The 24,607-nt window shown below is 32.1% G+C and overlaps 1 protein-coding gene and 2 long non-coding RNA genes across 5 annotated transcripts in view; 2 read left to right on the forward strand and 1 right to left on the reverse strand.

The window, feature by feature from the left end:
• The window catches only part of LOC109618161 (uncharacterized), a 451,180-nt gene that overhangs the window by 276,838 nt on the left and 149,735 nt on the right, over positions 1–24,607 (reverse strand). The gene's annotated exons all lie outside the window — the stretch shown is intronic.
• LOC117687474 (uncharacterized) lies at positions 151–15,411 on the forward strand. Of its 2 annotated transcripts, none has more exons than XR_004600361.2 (3): positions 151–502; positions 10,546–10,720; positions 14,332–15,411. It is a non-coding gene; the product is annotated as an uncharacterized lncRNA (long non-coding RNA). The 2 variants fall into 2 exon arrangements; XR_010710868.1 differs by lacking the exon at positions 151–502 and adding an exon at positions 7,991–8,012.
• LOC136272834 (uncharacterized) lies at positions 2,432–7,975 on the forward strand. 2 transcript variants are annotated; one of them, XR_010710865.1, is made up of 5 exons: positions 2,432–2,550; positions 2,923–2,970; positions 7,493–7,595; positions 7,690–7,758; positions 7,955–7,975. It is a non-coding gene; the product is annotated as an uncharacterized lncRNA (long non-coding RNA). The 2 variants fall into 2 exon arrangements; XR_010710863.1 differs by lacking the exon at positions 7,955–7,975 and having other exon boundaries at positions 7,690–7,845.

The following is a 24,607-nucleotide window of genomic DNA, read 5'->3' on the forward strand; positions in this document are numbered from 1 at the left end:
AAGTAACATTGTTTGTGTTAAAGTCTGTGATTGTGTGTTACGGTATATGTGGTTAAATGTGTGGTTGAATGTAACGGTATATGCGTTAGGGTGTGTGATTGCGTGCAACAGTTTATGTGTTAAAGTGTATGATTGTGTGTGTTTGTAAGCCCTGTGAAGTTGGCCGAATACCAAGTTTACACACCAATCAACTTATCACCTGAAAATCAAATGGACACCCGAACTCAGGTGTTCAGTTGAAATAACGTCATTTTCGTGTTCCTCTCACTAAATTTCACAAGAAAAAATAAAAAAAGTATGAGTGTTTCTTTGACACCAATTTCCTAATTTTTTTCACACAGAGTGTGTGAAATTTTATGCTCCATTTTCCCCCTTTACACAGAAAAAACTGCGCATGCGCAAATGTCATATCGGATGTTGTTTATAATGGCGGAAGTGAAATATGTTGTGACCTACAAGTGACCTGTTCCTTGAATATTTGATGTCACAGTGATGTTTAAAGGTAAGTTTTTGAATTCTATGATTTAGTTTCGAATGATGGCTTTAAGAAATCAATTAATGATACACGTGTATCGCTTCTAAAACTATTTTTTAACAACAAATCACGAATGTATTTCTTTTTCTAAACTACGAGCTGGATAGATTCTATCTATTAACAAAATATTTACATTGTAAAACATTTATAATAGATAATTTTTGTACTAAAATCTACATCATTTATTCCCACTTGGTTAAAACAACGACTTATATTCTAATATTGATAATGTGTTTTCATTATATCGTGTTTGTTTACCTAGACGATGTTTAAAATTGTCTACATTTAGATATATAAGCATTGAAAAAAATGTGGATTATATAAGCCCAAGGCAAAAGATAACAAAAAATATATAAATATAACACTAGATCTAGACTCATGTGTTTATATTCATATGATTAACGTCTTCCGTTTCCAATGGAAACTTTCTACGGTCTGAAAGTAAGGAGAAAAAAGTAAATTAGGAAGATAAATGCTAAGTATGTTTTAACAATGAATTACAGGATTATTCTCGTAAAACTATGCTTCAATACAATATAATCAGATGTTTTTACAATGGTTTTACCTGGTCAGACGATACAGCAAAACCATTCTATTGAAGTAATGTAATAATTATTCTATTTTGCATTTGTGTTTTCTTTTATGAAAACCGCTTTACTTAATGTCTAGTTCTTGAAGAAAATGAGCAATGTAGCTATTTTTTTAAACAATGGATTAAAATCGACAGAGTACTTTAGAAATAGGTAACGGGTGCTTTCGTCCCTTGTGAATTTGCTACTAACTTTTTTTTTTACAATGCAATGTGCTTGTTTATTGGTCAAAAGAAGTTTTGGTGAACGTGTTCAAAGATCAGACAGTTAGAATATGAAAAATAATCAATGATATAAACATAAGACAGATACAAACAGGACAAGGTTGTTATCTAATATAATCATTTTGAAGCAATGGATTCACTCACTCTGACTCTAAGTCTCGCTGATTATAAATCATATACATGCTGTGGATACATGTAACACCAAATTTGTACATGTATTACCACGTCATTCATAACAATTCATCAGCTTTATCTTTGAATAATGTAGTTCATATATTAAATGGTATTTGGAGGGGGGGGGGGGGGGTGGGGGTTGTTGTTGTTGTTGTTATTAAAACAGAAATAATGATTAGAATTGAAATTTTAGCATTTCATTAATCATATTTTTGGAGAAGGCAGAAGCTGTATTGGTTAAATATAAAAACAAAATAAATTTAAAGAAGCTTTAGAACAAAGCTATAGTAAACATGGTCAAATTGTTATGTAACCCTTTTAGATGGTGTAGGTTTATTCATAGAGATATATATATACTAACACATGTACATACATTGTACATGCCAGATTTACGATGTAATTTACTACATCTGGACATGCCATACTAAGTGTTTGACTACAAGTTTACTTTGTAAATAAAACAACATTTAAAACGGAACAAAAAATTAAAATAGATATACACATATACATTGTACATGTATAAAAATTATAATCATCAAATGCAATGTTGTGTAACAATATTCAAAGTTTTATCTCAACTTTACTTCTCAACAACACTAAAATTTCAAAATATGAGAACAGAAGCTATTTTTCCTCCTCTAGTGCTTAATTTTATGGAATAAATATCATATTCGCTCTGAACAGAGACATAAATAACATAATATTATGCCTCTTAGAAAAGGTTAACATGTAAAACAAAACTCTGAGCGTATATGAATAAATCACATCATGAAACTGATACCACCGCGATAATGTACAAGTAAGTATACATCAAAATATTTAGGATAAAATGACCCGGGGCGAATCAGCCATTGGTCTAAACACCGTAAAACTTATATTTTCGAAGGAAGTCATGTGTTCGGAGATTATATATAGCTAGTCCAGCTAACGCCATTTTATTGTAAGAACGGTAACTCTTACTTGTGACCTGACGGCCATATTTGATGGTCAGAGACGACCACGATAGGCGATATCAAAAATTTTATCTGTAAGTATAAATTAGAACAATGACAACTGGATTTAATGAGTTGAATAGATAAAGACTAATGTTTACTTTGTTTGTATACTTTTAAAGTGAAATAAATTTGGATAACACAATGTGTGACAGTAAAATACAATTATTGTTTTCGTTACCAGTGATGTATTTTTTACAGTTTATAGTTATTTGCTCATAGATTGGAATTAGTTGGATATCATATGAACTTCTTCTAATATATACCTACGTATCCGTGCGAAAGATTTTTTTTTAAATGCTGCGCTTTTCTGCGATAACAGTTTAAACGTTTCCCTATATCAATAATTGCATTTTATTACCTCCCCCTTGTTATAGTCTGTTTGTAATATTTGTACGTTCTTTTAGGCTTGTCAAGGACAGTTTCCATTTCAAGAAAAGAATTTTCCATATAATGTAAGCCAATTTATTACGGGCCGCCAGAAGGCGGTCCGTTATTTGATATACATTTAGATATTGTAACTGCGTTTCTGCGGGATAGTTTTTTTTTTTTTTTTTTTTTTTATAAAATTGATATAATGCTTATTTTTTAATGAATTTAAAGTAAATTTGCATGTAGAAATATGTTTTATTCCTTTAAAAATATTACACATTTTTTGTTTTACTTGTAAATGTATAGTAGGTCATACTCTGTCGTGTAATGTGCGTTTTTATCGAGACTAGAATCTATTCGGAAAATTTCGGAGTTTTTCATTCTTATCAAAACAATGTATCGGGATCGGTATAGGGACAAACTTAAAGACCTGAAATACTGAAGACCTGAATGACATGAAATTTTATATAAATGATATATTTGATTCATGAAATATCAATTATTTACGCAAAAATATGAAAAACCTGAAAATTTGAGCTGACCTTATTTTTAAAATACTTTTGAGAACCTCATGCAATTAATTATGCATGATTATCTTCATAAACTGAAGTGTAGATAGGATTTATATTTCCATTTACGAAAAAATTATCCGGCTTAATTTTTACCCTTAAAATTGTACAGTTTCTACCGGATGAGCATATGATCTTACACGTACCTTTAAAATAATCCATTTCTATTTTATTATGAAATCATATAACCTAATGCATATAGTTTTAATTCAATACAATGCAACAAAAAATAGAAATGATTTGAAATACATAATCTCTAAGAGAATAATGATGAGTTGAACTTTATATTAGAATACATACGAATCAATGTGTTCTCCTATACTTCATATTATGGTCATATATATACAATTACCGTTAGAAATGCTAACGAAATCGATTCTTAATAATAATAGTAAAATGTTAAACTTCAAAAAGTGTTGCTGAAATATATTAAAATTTACCATAAAAATTAGTAAACCAACTCGTTATTTTATTCTCTCTGGTGTGTTTTTATGTAAACAATCAATGATGATTCATACAATAATTATTTTCTGCGGCCCATTTGACGCTTGCGTCAATATAATATGCTTTCTTGTTTAATATCTTGTAATATTTGTATGATACATGTAGTATGAAGCATTTTCATAAATAAAGTACACGTACAACTGAACATTCATATGCATATGTTTTGAAGCTAAACTTATATATGTTTCATGAAAGTACACTATTCATTACAGAAATATTAAACAATTTTTGATGGATTAACAGAATTCCTACTACATGTAATTTTACAGATATAGATATATGTGTTTTATGTTGTGTGTCTACGTATTTGTACATTGTCTATGTCTATGTGTATTTGTGTACGTCACATCACAAATTAATTATGCTTTTATTAACTTCAAACAGCGTAAATGTGGTAAAATTCTTTTTCTATAACATCACACGTTATCACAATGTCTTTGACCAATGAAAAGGTTGTTCAAATATATAAAAAACATAATGGTTCCATGAATGGTGTCCATAAAGAAATCTGCCAAACTCTGCACATCGATTCGTGTCAAATAAATAAAAGCAGCTTACATTGGAAAATTAAAAAAATTATCAAAGAATTTGAAAGACTCAATAAATCTATAAGTAAGAAATCGATATATGAGCAATATAAGAGGAAAGAATTCAAATGTCCATCAAAAACCAATAAAGAACCAGCAAGCACATGTGTACCGTCAGAAACAGACACTGAAAAAATAACAACAAGAACTGAACAAGACATTATCATATCCCAGCTCAAGAAGGAAAATATTAAACTTAAAGAAAAAATCCGAGGCTATAGAATTAAAGAAATTAACCAGAAAATGAAACGAACCAAAGAAAAGGTGAGGAAACTGGAAGAAAAAGTGAATGTATATCAGAGGAAGGAACAACAAGAAATGGATAATAAAGTTGACAAAGGAGTTCAGTGCAAGACTCTAAATACTTATATTGAAGAACTCAAATGTGAAATCGACAATCTGATCGCTGAAAAAGATGACATTGTAGCAGATGAAGATGATTATGTACATGTAAAGAAAGTTTTAGATTTTAAAGAAAATGGTAAACGTTGTCCATATAATTATAAATTAAGAAATCTATATTATTTTTTTAGAAGTACAAATATTGGTGTTCACCATATTGGTCCTGTTTAAGAAGATGTTTTAGATATTTTTAATATAAGTGTAAACAAATTACCAAGTAAGCGCACTGCGTCTGTTTTAACGAGTGAAATGGGTGTTTTAAGTAGATGTCATTTGAATGAAGAACTTTTAAACAGTAGTAACATTACAATGCATAGAGATGCAACTACAAAAAAGGACATCATTTTTTTGCAGTTCAAATTAGTACTGGGGAGAAAGTTTTGACAGCAGGTGTGAGAGAAGTGAGTGATGGGAAGGGAGAGACGTATGTGAGTGCTACCAATGAGATTTTTAATGATATTGTCAATAATGAGAGGGAGAAAGATCAAATTTTTAATTCTGTTTTATGTTTTATGACAGATAGGAGTTCTACAGAACAGAGGGTTAACAGTATTTTATGTGAAGATATATCTCATGATGTTCAATCTTTTAAATGTTCAGTACATCCCCTTCTTCAATTTTCTGAGGTTTGTTTGGAAGAAATTTTTCATATTGAAAAAGAGCTAAATATTCATTTTGATGGGCACACCAGCTCTACTAAAGAGCCATTTACCATGTTTATTTTAAGGTGTGTATCCAAATTTTTTTTTAAAGATGGCACTGGCGATCCAAACATTTCTCATTTATATTTTAAAAGCCAGGGCATTGATAGAATTCCTTTAATGAATATAAGAGGAAATCGTTTTAATGTTTGTTTTTATAATGCTGCTGGTACTTTTTTTATACACAAACTTTTACTTCAATACATTTTATCATCAAAGAGTTCTTGTAATTTTGTCCAGAATGTTATTGTTTTATCATTACAAAACAAATGTATTTTAACAATTTTAAGGGCACTTGGTATTTTATGTAAATTATTAACAGGACCATATTGGTTAAAAACAATGGAGGTGAACAATATTTTATCAATGGGGTCAGTTTTTAAAAGATTTTTACATGTTTTAGATTGATGTGCAAAAGAACCTATATTGGCTTTAAGACAGAAAATTAGACTATTTGAAGGACCAGATCAAGAATTAGAAGATACTGTTTCTGAATTTTTATTTACATATCCTATTAATGATGACTTAACATGTGTTTTTATCAAACGTTTATGTGTTGTTTTGAAATCCAAAGTAGAAAAACTATTTGCTGATTTTTTAAAAGATGGTAAATATTTTAATGTACAAAAGAATTTATATTTTAAGTGTTCATCCTGTCCCACAAGCAATATTTGTGTAGAACAGTTGATGGGACAGGTTGATTATCATGTACAATCATCCTCAATGTCATCAAATAATACCGTGGAAAGTAAACTATTATATGTTAACAACAAAACTTCAGAATGGTTCAATAACAAAAGTGAGGAAGAGAAAAAAGAAATCACTGTACAAACCATGAAAAAAACAGAACATTTATGACCTTAGAGAAACACAGAAAACAGACTTTATTAAGGAAACACCTCACGAACTTAAAAGAAAAACAAGAGGACATAAAAAGAAAGAAGAAGAAAAAAGAAGACGAACTTGACAAAGTCATAGACCACATCAGAGAAGAAGGACTGTGGGACACTGAAAGTAAAATTGATAGTGAACTCCAAAAAATTAAAACCAAAAAAGACAGATTGTCATCCTTGAAAAAACAAATTAACATCCATAAGAAAGTATTTCAAATTAGTAAACAACATAAACATTTATTAAATTTTAGCCAAAAAGGAAAAGTATTTGACGAATGAACACTAAGAAACAATCTGCTAATGTTAATGAATTTACGAAAAGAAAATACTGAAACATCTGTCTGCGAAACCTTCTTTTCTCCCATGGACCTGCTCAGTAGAGAGATTATACATACCTGGTCCGAAGATGGCGAGGATGTTCAGTGGGAGGGAAAAATATTAAGCCATGCTAATGGAGTTTTTAAAGTAATTTAGTCACAAAATTGCACTGCATGATTCTTACAAAAATGGTGTAAATGACATCCTACTCCCCTAACCAATACAAATAATTACTATTACTTTATGTAAAACGTCATTAAAAGTTATAGCATATTTACTCAGATATATAATTCATTAATCATGAATGATACAATGGTGAGCATTTTACTTACTTAATGTTTTTTGATATATATCAATTTCATATGTTACTAAATTTTATGTAAACTTAATAAAAGAGTAATAATAAAAGAGTAATTATGTTTAACACTGAATCCAAAAGATATTTAAAATTTAGTAAACTGTTCAATGTTTCATGTTTTTGTTTGTCTACGTCAGTGTTTGTGTATAAATGTTTGTGTATGTGTTCAAAGTCATATTAAAAAAAAAATGAATTTTATAATTAAATTTTTGATTTTAATATTCATAATATCATTTCATAAGGACAGACATTACAATTATTTAATTTTTTCAGGTTTTGTATTGGAACGATAAAGAAAAGACAGACAGCAGTGTGTTTGACTTGACGGAACAAGAAATAAACAAAGACATTGAGGACGGAAATTTATTCTTTAAAGGTAGTATAATGTTAAATGTATCTATTGGGTTATATTAAATATTATTACATTTTATTTATAAAAAAACACATAACCGGTATTTCATTTATTTTAGACACAGCAACTAGATTGGATCATTCCTACATTTGAAAAAGACTATAAAAAGAGGAGTTGTCTTTCATAGGTAATTTCACTATTATAAAGAGTAGGAGTTATGACCCTTTGGTCACAAGGCCAATTTAATTTGACCAACATATATAGATGATTTGCATATTTATTAACCATCAACCAATGAAAAGCTGTTTAATTCTAGTCAAGGTATGGACAAAGAAACAAGGTTTTGCAAGTTTGCTGAAGAAAATTTTATTTTGAAATTTTAGGTGGACTAGCTATTATATATCAAATTAAGAGTCTGGGACAGTTGGGTTTTTTTTATTGGTGAGTACATGATTCCTATTATAAGGTGGTCGTTCGTTTTTATAAATGTACAACACGTTGAAAAAATTGCCTACAGCTGTTATTGTTATGTTAATTGTTCGAATTTTCTCTACAAGCTGTCACTTTGTTGTGGAAAGGATTTAATTCTTATGTAATCTTGACCATGTTGACAAGAATCTACTTTTGCATGTTCAATATACATGTAATTCATGCTAGGCCCTATAATTCAATGTAAAGTCTTTAATTTATTCAGTTAATAGTTTGTTTATACATGTACATGCAGGTGTTCTTGAAAATCCAATCTATGGAAAGATGCATCTTTTTTTATTATTAAAACAAGCACTGTCGCAGATACTGCTCAGTATGTTTCATCGTGATCCTATAAGTTATGATATGCTTTACATGTACCTTTTATGACATTTAGGAAATAATTTCATGCATCTTTACATATAATTGATAAATAAATAATACTTTTCACTACCTTTACAGAAATAACTTGTGAAATGTTTAAAAACTGTACTGACTTGCAACTAATTCTCGCCAGTACATTGTGATGTCATTTTTCGTATATGATTTTATATGTTGATATATGACATCACAATGTACTGGCGAGAAATGGTACTCGATGAGAACTGGTCGCACACCAGTATTCAGGTATTTGCCGATATCAGAGAAATAAATCTGTACATGCATGCAGTGTCACTGACATATACCAGTATGTCGTAGCATAACAATCTCTGCCCTCTTCCAGTTAAATAAAATCAATCAGTACTAGTAGAATAGCGCTCCAAATCAGTTATGTATTGGATTAGATAATTGTATAATCATTTTAGTATTAATGTATTAATCATATCAGTATATATATTAATCTCACATCTTCGCAAGTCAAGGATTTATGATAAACCATTGCCTTGTGAAGAGGAGCAGAATGGATCATAAATCATTGACTTGCAAAGATGTCATCTCCAGGCGTTTGTTTTTTTAATAATTAATCTTTGATTGGCACGGGACAATGACATAACATGAAACAGGTCACATTTGATTTGTCTAAGATGATATGGACAGACCTCAATTATGTGTAAACATCAGATTAAGAAAAAGGTATAAAAAGCTATGACATTTGCTAATGAATATTTTTATAACAATAACTTTACAACTTATTTGAAATCATGCATCCGATGCGAATTATCAAAAGTTTTTAAAACTATCAATGATTTTGAGTTTATGACATGGTGTTACTGTATGTGACATTATTATGCCTTATGTCAGTTTGTCGTTATATATTCAATACTAATTTATTTTCGCATAATATACAAAAGATTTATATTGCGTAAGCATATAGCCGAAATAGAGCACGGTATGGAACGCCATTGCTGCCTTATAGCATAAAACTTTAGGTGCATTCCATAGCACGGCAAATGTTTTCAATGATAAACTTCCAAGCACGACAGCGGGTTTCGAAATCACGACGCTACAATCATTCCAGTATGAAGCCCAATGCGTTACCGCTACGCTATATTAGCTGATAATGAATGGACGGTATCTATATATAAAAAACATAGATATATACGACTGACATCAAGCAATTAAAATTATTAATCTTTCTAAAACACTTCATTATTGACGGTAATTTTAAAGTTAAAGTTTCTGATAAACTTTTGAACAAATTGATTGAACATATTTGTCAAAGAAATTCTACATGAGAGACCACAAAACCGCTTTTTAAATGACACTTGATAATGAATGTACGAGAAAAAAATTCAATGAGATTTCGTCTGCTAAACATTTCGAGTTTTCTCGGTAAGGTCAAACGTCTCTCATTTCTTGAAAAGAACATATAAACCTTTGTTGACTTTTAATTTTACAACAACTTGTTGATTAAATAAACAATCAAATCAATTGATTAATTTGAAGAAAAAAACAACAAACGCTTGCTTTTCCGGTGATTATTTTTAGGGACTAGTCAACACTCAAACGTCACAGCTACTTATAGCAAAGCATGTCAGTATATTTAACAGTCGGCATAATAATAACAATAGTATTATGTTGTGCTTTGTGCATGTATTTGCCTAAATAGTAGTCAGGGTTTGATACATAGTGCAGGAGCTGGAAGCTACTTATTATATAAGTAGCATTATTTGATTTTAAAAGAGCCCACACAGTTTCAAATAAATCAACGAGTACTTATAACCATTGCTCGACTTAATGCTCCAATTAATCGACTAAGTCAACCGAGTAAAATGGACATCTCTTATACATATAAATCATTTATTACCTTTACCTGCATTTTACATTTTTAGAATTATACCCTCAAAATCTGTATCAAATATACTTCAAAATAAGGCATTTTGAAAAATAATTCAATATAAGTTATAACTTACACATTTACTTTGAAGTTAATGTTTCAAATATGTTTGAAATAGGAATTACACAATAAAATCTGTTTTAATTTAATTAATTTTTTAAAAATTTAATTAAATGGTAAGGGAAAAAGTTTCAATGTTGACATGCATCCATTTATTTATTTGAACAGATTTATCAGTATTTGATACTTGCTCAAAGATGGATCTTATCCACATATTTGGACAAAGAATAGAGATTTTCATGGGATTTTTCTCAAGAGGTCTAATGCAGAATAAAAACTAGGAGTCTGGACAGAAGTGAATATGTCACTTTGTGTATCAATGGACTAAACCTATCTTGAGCTGGTAAGTCATTTTCCAGAAATAGATTAAAACAAAGTTTTGTTTAGAGTACGGTATTAATATACATATATTATATATAAGTACCGGTAAAGCAATATGTAGTCTTACTCTCTCAGTTTGTCTGTCTGTCCATTGGTTCCTCTCTCTCTCTCTCTCTCTCTCTCTCTCTCTCTCTCTCTCTCTCTCTCTCTCTCTCTCTCTCTCTCTCTCTCTCTCTCGTTAGCTTCCAAGCAGAGAGGTTCAAATCATTTCAATTTGTATAGCAGGCTTATGTAAACAGTTTGAAAGTAATTTTCAACCCGTTACCTAACTTGAATTACTTAGCATGCAACATTTAAATTAGTTTTCATTTTTTTTATGCCCCCCCCCCAAAAAAAAAAAATAAAAAAAATAAAACAAACTTTAATAAAGTACTAGTTAATTTTTATCAGATCAGCTAGCCTCATTTGAGTGCATGTTAATTATAGCCCATAACCCAAGTTTTGTTTGCTATGACATGGACTTTTGTAAATTTTGAAAGAACTCTAACAGTCGAAGATTTGGTATTTATATAAAATTATAAAAAATCAAAACTAATCTTAACTGAAATTGTTTTTCAAATTCATTTAAAATGTGGTTATCTTTTGTACACGACCTGTCCCCAAAATTTTTTTTCAAAATAAAACAATTTGAATTGGAAATGAGAGGAAAAAAATAGATTGATAATAAAGTAAGATAGGAAATATGCATAAATAGATAAAATAGCTTTTCAGAGTAAAATAATAAACATGTCTTTTTGTTAAATTATTCTTAAAATTAATCACATTAATGCATTAAATTTAATTACAGTCAAACTTCCTATGTCAAACTATCAGTGGACCTAAAAATCACTTCGACATATCCATTGTATTTGAAATATCAGTGTTTGACATATCGAAGTATAAATGTATTAGCAAAATATACAAAGCTGGATTTTGATAAACACATGCATCTTTTTTATAATGTGATTAATTTATTAAATGATTGATGATAAATTGATGATTTTGAGCAATCAAACTAAGCATTGCATGTATAATATAAGTATTTGACAAAAGTAAACGACCTGTTAAAATAAGAAATTGTTATCAGCTTAAATGCTCAACCAATCACAGAACAGCTCGGCTTAACATCAGTTGTATAATTATCAATGCTATGAAATCCACATATTGTCCAAAATTTTAAATGCTGTTTCCTAACATAATTCCCCAGAGAGAGAGAGAGAGAGAAAGAGAGAGAGAGAGAGAGGGAGAGAGAGAGAGAGAGAGAGAGAGAGAGAGAGAGAGAGAGAGAGAGAGAGAGAGAGACTGACATGTACAAAAACAGATATGGGACTATAAACGCAGGTATGTAAAGGCTTCCCGATTTAACGTAGCTCTCGGGTTTGCTGATGTCACAATAGAATTTAACGTAAAGTGTTGACCATCAATCGGTCATAGCAAACCCATACATCTTTTTTTAAAATGACAAATGATCCCTAAAAACATAAAAGGAAATATCTCAAAAAGCTTACATGTAGTTTATATAAACATTTATAATTATCACGTGCTAACAATTTAAAATCAGGTGACATACATTGTTACATTTTGTTTAATAATTAAGGTATGATTGTGTGTTGGAACTCTTCTATTTAAAATCATATTTAGACAAGAAAATAAATTACCGTAAATCGTTTGCATAAGCTTCGCTTCTTTAATTACAATTATAACTTCTGTATTTTCAACCAATGATCCAACTAGATGTTCTATTAAAATTTATTTGGCTTTAGCTAATTAATGTATGCGATTACAAACTAATTATGACAAGAGTTGTATGGTAATTAATTTTGCATTTATTGACTCAGAGTATTTACATGTTCTAATGATGAGTAAATATGCTAGTCTTGTCAATCAACTCATTTTTATTTTTTGGTTCTCAGACGTAAGAAAATGATGACGTCGGGCTTACGTTATGATGATAATATAGGGTTTTGCGAAATCTTTTCAATATTTGAAGTTGTTTTGCAAAAAATTGGCCGCGAACACATTGATTATTTTTTATGAATTGATTCAACATTATCTCTTCTGTTGTTGTGTTGAGTACAATCAAGTACGTCTAAATCGTTTAAAAGTTTGAATCGTAGTTCTGAAATGTGTTTTCCGTTGAAGATATGCAATTTACTATATATATTTCATTGAAATGGCGTTGCCAATGATTTTATCATGGACACTGTGTTTGAAACATTATAACATTATAACCACACAGACAAATCTTATAAATTTTCAGGGAAGGCTTTCTCACAAGCAGTTCTCAGGGAAGGCTTTCTCACAAGCAGTAAACCTGCGAGCTACTTGAAGTCACTTGTTTGTACTTCATACGATATGATCATTATGATGTCATAGTTAACTTTTTAACGTCACGATCTGCATTCCTTTTGATAGTTCTCATGGATTTAATGTATTAATAGTAATAAACTTAAAATAGAATCATACATTATTAAGTGAAATATATTGTGACAATAATAAAACCATTGGTTTCCTTTACACACACGCTGTTGTTAATACTGGTGATATTATCAATATTTATTATGCATGATTTTTATTGATTTCATATGTAGAAATGCACAAAAAGTGTATCATACAATCCACAGCAGTCTATTATAGCCTCTGCATTTTTATTCATTCACAACAAAATTTATGACAACCTTATGATAAATAATATTTCACAATATTTAACCAGAAAACAATTTTTTAAAATTTTGGAAATGTTTAAAGTTCCAAAGCCCCAGCGGGTTTGAACTAATGACTTATCGACAGGTTCGTAGTTAATGCTCTAACTAATTGCGCTATAATGCTGTTAGGTTAAAATTTCGGGGGAAAAAAATCTTACTTAATTTATTGTTCATTTTGATCAGAAATATGCCAGATTAATGGAGGTGTGCCATACCACCATAAGGTGTTTAATAATTGGACATCTGTCAGTATTAAAAGCATGTAATTATAATACTTTAACCTGTTTAGAATTTTCAAATTTTACCATATATTTAATCAAAATTTACATGTATGTGACATCTGTCAGTATTAAAAGCATGTAATTATAATACTTTAACCTGTTTAGAATTTTCAAATTTTACCATATATTTAATCAAAATTTACATGTATGTTTTAAAAAAGTTAACCATCTAACCACCCACTACGCTACGCTGTTTGGTGGCAGTTTGGGAAAAAACTATATAAATAGTACATCACAACATGAAAGTGTCCCATACCACCTTAAGTCTTGATTTACATCGACTGTAGAGTAAATACTACATGTACAAGTGTACAGCTTTTTTATGAAAGAGGCTGCTATACCTCTAGCTATTCTAAAACTTGGCAGTTCTGTTCTGATTTATATGCAGCTTGGTATACACATAGTCTTATATTTACTTGTATATATATTACATGTAATAAAGCAAATTTAAGTGTACTGTCTTTCATGTACATGTATCACTAAGTACATAAAAATAACATTTTAAGAAAACTATTATATGCATGTAAATTAATGCTATGTTTGTGAAATACTGATTGTCAGTATTTATAATTATAATATTGATTTTTTGTAATTTTTTTATTTTCTAGGTACCGGTTTTCTGAGCAACAATGTGGGTAGGCAGCAGTGGTCCACTGTCTCAGTTTTGCCACAGTCCAGGGTCAGCACCAAGCTACATGTATAGGACTCCTACCTAATTACTAAAAGAATCGTTATGAAGAATTTTACAAGACTTCTTGATGACTGGGAAGACATATTAAATCTGATTGAATTTACACACGTGGTTGATAATAGCTTTGTCAACACAATAGCCAAATATGAACCTAGTATACCATTTAAGCAATATTTAACAAATATAAGTCAGACAGTTTAAAATTTGATGCCCCTATAAGTAAAAAATAAATTACAGTCTTTAGATATATTTAATTCATCTCAGTTGTTTTTAATGCATATGCATGTATATGTATAAATACATGTATATGACTTTTAATCAGGTATACATATATAGCTGATGTAGTGACATGGATATAATCAGAATTGAGAATATGTGTATAGGTATTCTGTATTACTTTATCTAGGTTAGATCTTGAAAGCAGGTGTATGGTACACTGTATCATAAAGATGATTTTTTTCACTCTTTGTTTACAGTTATTGTCATGAAGGACATATGAAGAGATTTTTTTCTTTGATTCCTTTTACTTATATATATAGTAGTCTCCTGGGGCCATAATACAAACACCTAGCTAGTAACAATATTGTTTGAATTATATACCATAGATGGGTTTCTGTGTGCACTGATTTACTTGTACTCATCCATGTTCATGTACAAATACAATTGCATTTTGTATATATTTGTGCATTAGCTGATAATTTCAAGCACCATAAAATATGTTGTATTAATTCATTTTGTAAACTGCAGCATATTTTGACAGATGGGGTATCGTTACATAATTATGTACTAGAAAAATGTATACGGTATATCCCATTTCATTTTCTTGAGCGGAAGGGGGGGGGGTCAGTGCCTATGCACATGAGTATTCTACGTTAATAAGTTTGCATTTTACACTTACCCTACAGACTACCACCCCTCTGTAATTATTTTTGTTCATGATCGAATATTAATTCATATACATGTACCAATTGATTCAATAAATGTAAATGATACTTGCTATCTTTGTTATTGCTATACATGTGTATATATAGGAGGTAGTTTGCTCTGTGGTCCTGGATACAGAGCAAAGGTTGAGAGGTGTACATGGAAGCATTTGAAAAAAGAAGGAGGCACTAATCAAATAATTGACTAATGTTTTGCAAAAAGATACTAGTGGATTAGCGATAAACTCTCTGAGTTTACATGGACTATAGTATAGGACAGATTTGATGTGAGAGACTGAGAGATGAAACGAAGCAAATTTATATAAAATTCAAGCTTCCTTTTATCGCAACTTAAATATTTTGAAACCCTTCTCCAATAAGATTAAAAAACCAGAACGGAATAGAGGGGGTGAAAATACTTAATATCGTAGCCTCTCTTCGTTAAGAATTAAAAATCAAAGGGGATTCAACATTTTGCATTGAAATAAAGTTTGTATCTCCTCTCTTATAGGATATAAAAATCAGAAGGTTCTCGATATATCGCAAACATAATTTTTTCAAAAGACATTCTACAGCAGGAATTGAATCCTACATGTAAAAGGGACAATTTTTTTAAATCTCAAAATTCAATATTTGATTTGATGGTTCAATATTTCAAGCGATATTACTGTTGGATTCAAAATGATACACATATATGCAATGTATATGCCACTAGCATTGCGTTCCTTATGTGTAGGTCTCAAACGTACATGTACATATCCAGTGAAGGGGGCACATCTACTCTCTTACATATAGCGGTAAATATCACAACCTCTGAAACAAATCGGCAGTACATGTATCAAGGTTGCATATTGTTTGGAGCATTATCCTGTCTAAATATGTCCTGTTAAATATTAAGTAGGTGTATATGTTTCAGCTCTTGTATTTTGATGGAATTTCATAATGAAGACGGACTATTTTTAAAATTGAATTGAACTAGGAATTTTAATGAGCAATGGGCCCTTACATGTTTATCGGCTCCAAGAGGTATTAATGATCTTCCACATGATCTTTTTATAAAAGTTAAGATTAAATGCAATTTTTTGTTTAGTTTTCTAGGTTTTCAAGGTATATCATACATGCATACATGTATATGTATATACAATGTATACCTGGTGGTGTATTCTGTCAAATGACCAGACAGGACATCAAACACAACCGCATTAACACTGGTATGCTTTCATCAAAAGACGGATTTAATTCCTCTGTATAACTTATCTGACCAAATTTGGAATGAGTATGCATCTTTGCGATTTTCTTTCGACGTGTTAATCTAGCCTTCAAAAGTTATTTTACGAGTGGGGATCGCATCAGCTTTTTATTTTGCTTATGCAAATTAGTGTGTGGTTGAGAGAATGTATAGATGTTCAGTTGAACGTGTGTAAAAGACTAGCATATGTTGAGTGTTTATGTAGCCGTTGAAGTCAAATTGAAAACAACAACAACAGGATTTAACGGGTTTTACTCTGACGATGTTTTTTTAAAGGCTGAGTATCACATTTAATTAGAAAAAAAAATAACGGTGCTTCATGATATTTTAGAACAAGATATCGATGATCATGATATACATGATATACATGTATCAAGTTCTTATTACACTGTGTGATAAGTTTCCCATAACTTTCTTTTCATTTAAAAGGAGAAAATGTTAACTATAACAATAACATTTACTTTGTAAAATATCTAACTGTCTAGCTCATAGGAAGGCATAAGCGTCGGAACCGAGGGGAGCCCACCCCCACTTTTTTTGCCAAGTTTGACATAACTATCAGGCAAGTAGCATCAGGGATGGGCTAAAGTATCACAAATCTGCTCGCCTCCTCCACAGTTTTGGTAGAATGTAAGGAATAGAGGTGAAAATAAGGAAATTAAGAGTGATATTGAAAATGGCTGTTATAATTGTACTACCCCCACCCCCCCCCCCCCACACACACACACACGGATTAGAAATTTAATGATTTGGGGACACTTTTAAATTTAACTTTGACGTGTTAATCTGATCAAAAGTCTAGCCCCTATTTCAATTTGTTTCCGACGCCACTGGAGAATTGAAGCAAATCTAATTTATTTTGTGTTATTTCTTATAAACTCTGTTGTTCAATGCTTTAAAAATTCTGCTTAATCCTTATAACACTCGTGCTTAATACATACGGAAAATATCGAAGAAATCAATTAATAAATGTATGTAATTAATCAACTCTGTTTGAATTACAATTCTTAAAACGCAATTATTCTCATATGTTTGATTTAGCTCACAATTCGCTCATCGTGCGAATTATTTGCCGTGCGCTCAAGCGCGTTCAACTTCCGCTTTTTGTGCTCTTTGCTTTAATCGCGTTCACATACACCTGGTGTTAAAATACATGTTTATTTTAATAAGTAAACTGTCGTCAATGTGTTACAAAAATAACGTCGTCGTGGATTGAATACAAAAGCTGGTAGCCCGTACAAGTCATTCCCTCATGCTTTTGTAAAGGTACCGACTGTCAACCACGCCTGTGAACACAGGTACACAGAACTGGACTATAAAAAATTGGGAATTTTCTTCGTTATTACATGTTACATTAAATTGTTTCTAATATATTTACATATACTTCATTCTTTATTCTAACCTATGAAACTTACATTGGACATAAAAAGCGATAATTGCACTGGCGGAAATTGACCCTGACCAATACATGTATTACATCTGCGGCCCTATGCTCCCCAAGGAGCGAACAGGAATAAGTCAGCAAGTCAAGTCAGTCAATACATGTATTTTGCATAATTAAGAATTACAATAAGGAAAATTATTAAGACAAGGAAAGCGTGTAATTTTATTAACTCTGTTTTAATTTTTATGCCTATATTTGCGGCTAATTTTCCCGATGCTATGGTATTTATTCTAATAATAATAGCACGTTTCTTAATCAATATAAAAAAGGTTTGATATCTTAAGAAGGTATGGAAATAAGGCGAACACATTACCTACAGTGAATAAGATACTGTAAAACAAGAATATCAACGAACTGATAATTCTTTCAAAAATTCGCATTTAAGTTTGCGCTTGCGTTTGCGCTCAGTTCGCCCTTCACCGTATTCCAACAATGTTTCAAGAGGTCTTTAACGGTAAGGAAAATTATCAAATCTTTGAGTTGTTCATAAATTTCAGAGATCTTTAAAAGATTTGTCATTTAAGTTTTAAGTTGTGTGTGGGTTTGATAAATTGAATTGATGATTGTGTTAATGGTGTTTAATTGAACGTGTGTAAAAGAAGGCTCATTTGAAAGTGTAACTTTATTTTCGAAATTTGCGCAGTCAGATGAATGTTCATGTACCTGGCAATAGTATGACCGAAATTGTATTCATTAAATCTAAAGCCCATATTTTTGCTAAAATCTGTAAATGAATGAAGACAACCCCAAAAGCTTTAACATGTATTATGTCAAAATACAAGATGGGGATAACTTCCGATTCCGAAATAGTCAGAACAAACCTGTCATCTTCAATTCAATATGCGTTCACGGTTCACTTTGCACTTGCGATTGCGCCCCATGCACGGATCTAGAGGGGGGCTGGGGGGGAGGGCTCCGGACCCCCCCCCCCGGGAAAATGAAAAGTTATTAAATTTAGAATTTATCGCAAATATGCCTTGGACCCCACCCCCTGGAAAACACATATATGTTTTGGAAAGGCGTCGGAAGCGGAGCCCCCACCCCCCTCACGGATTAGGAATTTCATGGTTATGGGAATTTTTTTTTTTTTTTGGAGGTATGAATTTTTATAGGTATACTACGTCCCCCCCCCCCCCCCTCCCACGGATTGGGAGATTCATGATTTTGGGAATCAGTTTTTTGTTTTTTTTTGCTTTAAAAATTTTCTGGATCCGCGCATGCGCTCAGTTCAGAGTCTGCAATCAATCACCATTCATTATCACCGCTTTTCATATTCTGTTCAGCAATCGGTCACCGTTCGCTCTGCATTCGCTCATCGATACTCACCGTTCGCTCACAGTGCAAGTTGGAACGTGGAACATTTCACGGGATGTATACGGTACATAGGCGTCAGGACACCGAGGGAGGGGCTGGGGAGAGGGCTTACCCCCCCCCCCCACCCCCCACCATTTTTTTGCAAAGTTATACCTAACCAGAACCAAATACCATTTTTTTTGCTTGTCAAGATTTTTTTTATAGGTCTATCCTCCTTTCAATTTGCTTACGACGCCACTGTGGTAGATACATTGCTCTTTGGTTCTTAACACAAAGTGGATTCAAACAATTGTTTAGGTTAATCATCGATATTTAGCGTGAGATATTTCAAAATATGTCTTTAACTGGAATTGTGGGTTATTAGTGTTCGGTTGAACGTGTGTAAAAGAGGTGCTCATTTGGAAGTGGTAATTTGTCTCATAATTTACCCAAAACAACTTGGAATATTTAGATTTTGCATGTACCGGTAAACAATTCACAGTCTGGTGTAGACAATGAAATAGATAATCCAGATTATAACTTAAATCAAAGGCTTTTTAATTAGATTGCATGCATTTAAACGATGTTTGGTTGAACGTGTGTAAACGTGGTGCTTTTTTGATAATTTACCCAATTCAAAGTCAAAATAGAAACATTTTGTATTTGCATTATATTCATATGCCTTAGATATGCTTTTCATAACGTGAGAAAATCTGAAAACGACTCGCAGTCTAAAATGAGCAATCGATTGGATAAACCTGGATATGGCCGAATTTGTTTTATTAAAATCCAAAACCCATATTCATGTTTAATTCCGTAAATAAAACAAAACACAATTCAATGTTTTATCTCTTTTCTTGTTTTATTGCAGTCTTAGAATAATTCCCGAATAAGTTTGAACAATTCGCTTATCTTGCATTGTCTGTGCAATAAAGGATTACTTAGCCGTGCGTTTGCGCTTAGTTCACGGTCTGCCTTCGTTACCGTTTACCAACCGCTCATTAAATTCAGTTAAGCGTTTAAACATTGTGTGCTCACTGTAAGTTTAAAGTTTGTTCACTTCGCTTACAGCTCAAATGGGCAAGTACAAGCTCATTAAATGTTTATTTACGGAACGGCCTTCGATATTTCGATATTTGGTTCAAAACTGAGCATCTATCGTTTCATATTTGATTGATACATTTGTTCAATAAAATATCATCGATATTTAAAATGAAATATTATAATGGTAGGGAAATATTTTGGAACGTTAATTCGTTCAAAGAAAGTAGCGAGTTTAGTTTTACTCCCCAATATCTTCAAATTCCATGTAAATCATCTAATCAATAATTGCCTCAATTTTTTTAAGGCAACAAACATCATTTGATAAAAGTAGCAAGTAGCGAAATGTTCCTATTATTTTGTTTTAAAGATGTTCAATATTGGATGATACATAGATTATCAAATGAAAAGCAAGTGTGGCAAAAAAAAATTGTCAATGATTTATTGGAGAGAATATTGACGCATTCTCATATGTAATATATGTAATGCGGCAGCGATATTTATCTGTTCACATGGTTACATGTGTTTGCATATAAAACGAATATTTTCGGGCATCTTATGAGTTTGTGTGGAGCTTAAAGCAGTGGATTATTTAGCTATATAATTTGTGTCAATGATTTCATTGATGATGAATAGGTTTGATGTTGAGGTGTTCAGTTCTGAGCGTGTACCTGAGGACTGTGTGTGAAGTGATCAGTTGAACGTGTGTAACAGAGGTGCTCATTTGGAAGTGTGAATTTATTTTGTAATTTACCCAAAGTTAATTGGGAACTTTGCATTATATTCACATGCATTGAGTATGGTTAAGTCGGTACACGATTCCTAGTCTAATTTGAAAATCTGAATGGATAATCCTTATTATTATAATGGTCAGAAGCATTTTAATTACACTGCAAATGAATGGTGTTCAGTTGAACGTGTGTAAAAGTGATGCCCATTTGAAAATGTTACTTTTTTCACAGTTCATTCAAAATTTAAAAAAAGCCGCTTACATTTAAAGTATTCTTCCGAAATGAAATAGTGTAATGATTTTACTTCCGGATTGAAATGTATCCTGTGTTTAACCAATCAGATGCCTCCATTTTTGACCAATCAGTGATAATCAGTATACCCAATAGAAATGATGCATGATTAGACCAATCAGTGAGAACTTGCAGGGTATATATACAGCCACCCTATCATTCTTAGTCAGTCTTCTGCCGGTGAACGACTCGAACGGTCTTCTGGTGAATCTCTTCGGTTAGAGTTCTACAGAACAGGGATTTGAGCTGTGTCAGAAAGCAACAGAATTGTTAGCTAGACCACTCAGTTCTTAACCCTGCTTCTGTAACTAGTGTCTTAGTGACTTGATAGTGTTTTTGTGACTTCGATTGTGTCTTGATGACTTTCGACTGACCGTGTATTGGTGAATTGATAGTGGTTGTGTAGCACAGTGGTAGCAAACAGAATTGTTTGTTTAAATCCACAGTCTACGGATAGTTGATTATAGGTTAATTTTGTATTTTGATTCTGGTTAGTTGTTCGACAATCAAATAGCCAAGGTAGGCCCAAGGAAAATCTTATTATTACTGCGTGTTCTATTGGCAGTTGAAATATTCGTTGCATTTGTTGATTCTTACTTGATTCTTAGGAAGGAAACCTAAGCGAACTCACGAATTATAAACTGATTATTTTATTTGTAACTTGAAAAACCGTTACAAATTTGGTGGCAGCGGTGTTTGTATATCAAGTTAAATCTCTTGTTTTATTTCAAACTTAGTGATCGTCGTGAAATAGATATGAAGTAAAGTTCAGTTTATTTGATGTTTTCATGCTAGTGAAGTTAAGAGTTTTTATAATTTGTTGAATAAAGTCCATGTAATTGTTTCATATTTATCGACGATTGTTTATGACATTTTATGGTGGCATTATCTAAAACGTGGCTATGACTAACATAGACGACATAGACAAAGAGATATCTTTTATTGAACAAAAACTTCAAGAGTTAAAAGATGAAAGTTTCAATATTCATAACGCTAGTGCTATAGATAAAGTTAACGCTGACATTCATGAGCCACAAACGAGTAAAAAACCACGAGATTCGGGATTTGTGTCAGATTCTTCAGTTATAGACTATCACGGCGATGTAAAGCATAAAACACGCCCTACTGCAAAAGTATCATGGCAAGATGAGTTGATGCCGGGTGCAAGGTCGCCTAATGACAAATACGACCAAGATCATTTTGCGTCGACCCCATTATCACAAAACGAACCAGAAATTAACATTACACATCGTAGAAAATCTGGTCGGCTTAATGCAGTTGATGAAAATAAGAATACAAGAGACTTAGGAGATAAAAAGTCTCAGTCACATATCAAACCTGCAACATTTGATGGCACAGGATCCTGGTTGGATTATCGTTCACATTTTGATGCATGTGCCATGCTTAATAATTGGAATGAGCGAGAAAAGGGACTCTATTTAGCAGTTTCCTTGAGAGGTCAGGCTCAGGGTGTTTTAGGAAATTTGCCTTACGCTCAGAAACACGATTATGCACTTTTAGTGATTGCTCTTGAAGAAAGATTCTCACCCTCAAATCAAAACGATCTCTATAGAACCCAATTGAGGGAGCGCAAACAGAGAGCAGCAGAAACTTTGCCAGAGCTCGGACAGTCAATTAGATGGCTAACTAACCTAGCTTATCCTACAGCCCCAGGAGATGTTAGAGAAACTTTGGCAAAGGAGCAATTCATAGATGCTCTTATAGACTCCGATATGAGGTTACGGGTAAAACAAGCAAGGCCATTAAACCTAAATGATGCGATTCGGCATGCTGTAGAATTAGAAGCATTTGTAAAATCAGATCGTAAAATGTTAGAAGACGAGTCTCATTTAAGACCATTGCAAACAAATAAGTCTGAAAGTGTTCAAGTGACATCTGCAGATTGTCCTTCAAATAAGCTTTTTGAAGAACTTAAGAACGAAATAGTAAACCTCCGGAAAGAAGTTAATGCAATGAAGTCAAACACATCCCAAACGTCCACAAATATCAAAAAAACCCAATCCTATTGGCAACAGAAACTGTTATGTATGTGGATCAAAGTATCATTTACAGGCAGAGTGTCCACAGGGAAATGTTAATATTGCTAGATATGATAGAAGTTCTCGATCACAATCATCTCAGAGACGGAACAATACCTATGGTAAAAGACGTCCTGTACAGAACTCATTTAAGAGCATCAGGTCTAGGTGTGCTCAAGTTGGGATTCATCAAAATGATCCCGAAGCTGGCATGTATGTTAAAGCACTCGTACATAGTTTTAACACAAATTTGTTGGTTGACACAGGGGCTACACTGTCTGTGTTATCAAGTAGAGTATATGAAACCATCAAATCAAAACCTGTATTGTTTCACACTGATCAAGTAGTTTCATCAGCAAGTGGAACAAACCTTACAGTTTTAGGGAAAACATTGATAAACATCAATATGGGCGATACAACTTACACCCAGGAAGTTATTGTTACGGACTTATCTGTTGATGGGGTCATAGGATTGGATTTCATGAAAAAATACAAATGTACTGTTGATGTACCAAATGGGTATTTCAATGTGCAGGACATGTGCTACAAAGTTGAATTTGTTGGCAAGCTAGGCTGTTTTAGAATAGCAGCCAAAGAAACACTAGCGATACCTCCAAGAAGCGAAGTCGTTACTTATTGTTGTGTTACGGGGTTCCCTGAGAGCTATCAGAACAAAGAAATATTGCGCTTAGTAGAACCAGCTGAAAACTGTGTTAAATCTGGAAAAGCTTTAGTAGCAAGGTCAGTTGGCTACTTGAAAAATGGTGAGATCCCCGTGAGAATGATGAACCTTTCTGAAGACAACCAGATAATCTACCCTGGTACATTTATTGCCAATTTAAGTAATGTTGAATCAGTGATTGATTCCTCTCAACCTAAAGAAAAGGTCTGTGACGATTTACCATCACATTTGCAGGACCTCTTTGCAAGGTCAACGGTGCATCTAAAAACAAAGGAAGTATATGCTTTAAAGAAATTTTTAATCGAATACGCTGAGGTATTTGCGAAATCAGACACAGATCTTGGACGCACATCAATAGTAAAACACACTATCGACACGCAAGATGCTAGACCTTTGAAGGAACCCCCTAGACGTGTTCCCTATCACTTGGAGAGTGAAATAAACAAGCAAATAGATGAAATGCTGAATAAAAACATAATAGAAAAGTCAGCAAGTCCCTG

This window comes from Magallana gigas, chromosome 1 (genome assembly GCF_963853765.1).
Source record: "Magallana gigas chromosome 1, xbMagGiga1.1, whole genome shotgun sequence".
In the NCBI taxonomy this organism is placed as follows: domain Eukaryota; kingdom Metazoa; phylum Mollusca; class Bivalvia; order Ostreida; family Ostreidae; genus Magallana; species Magallana gigas.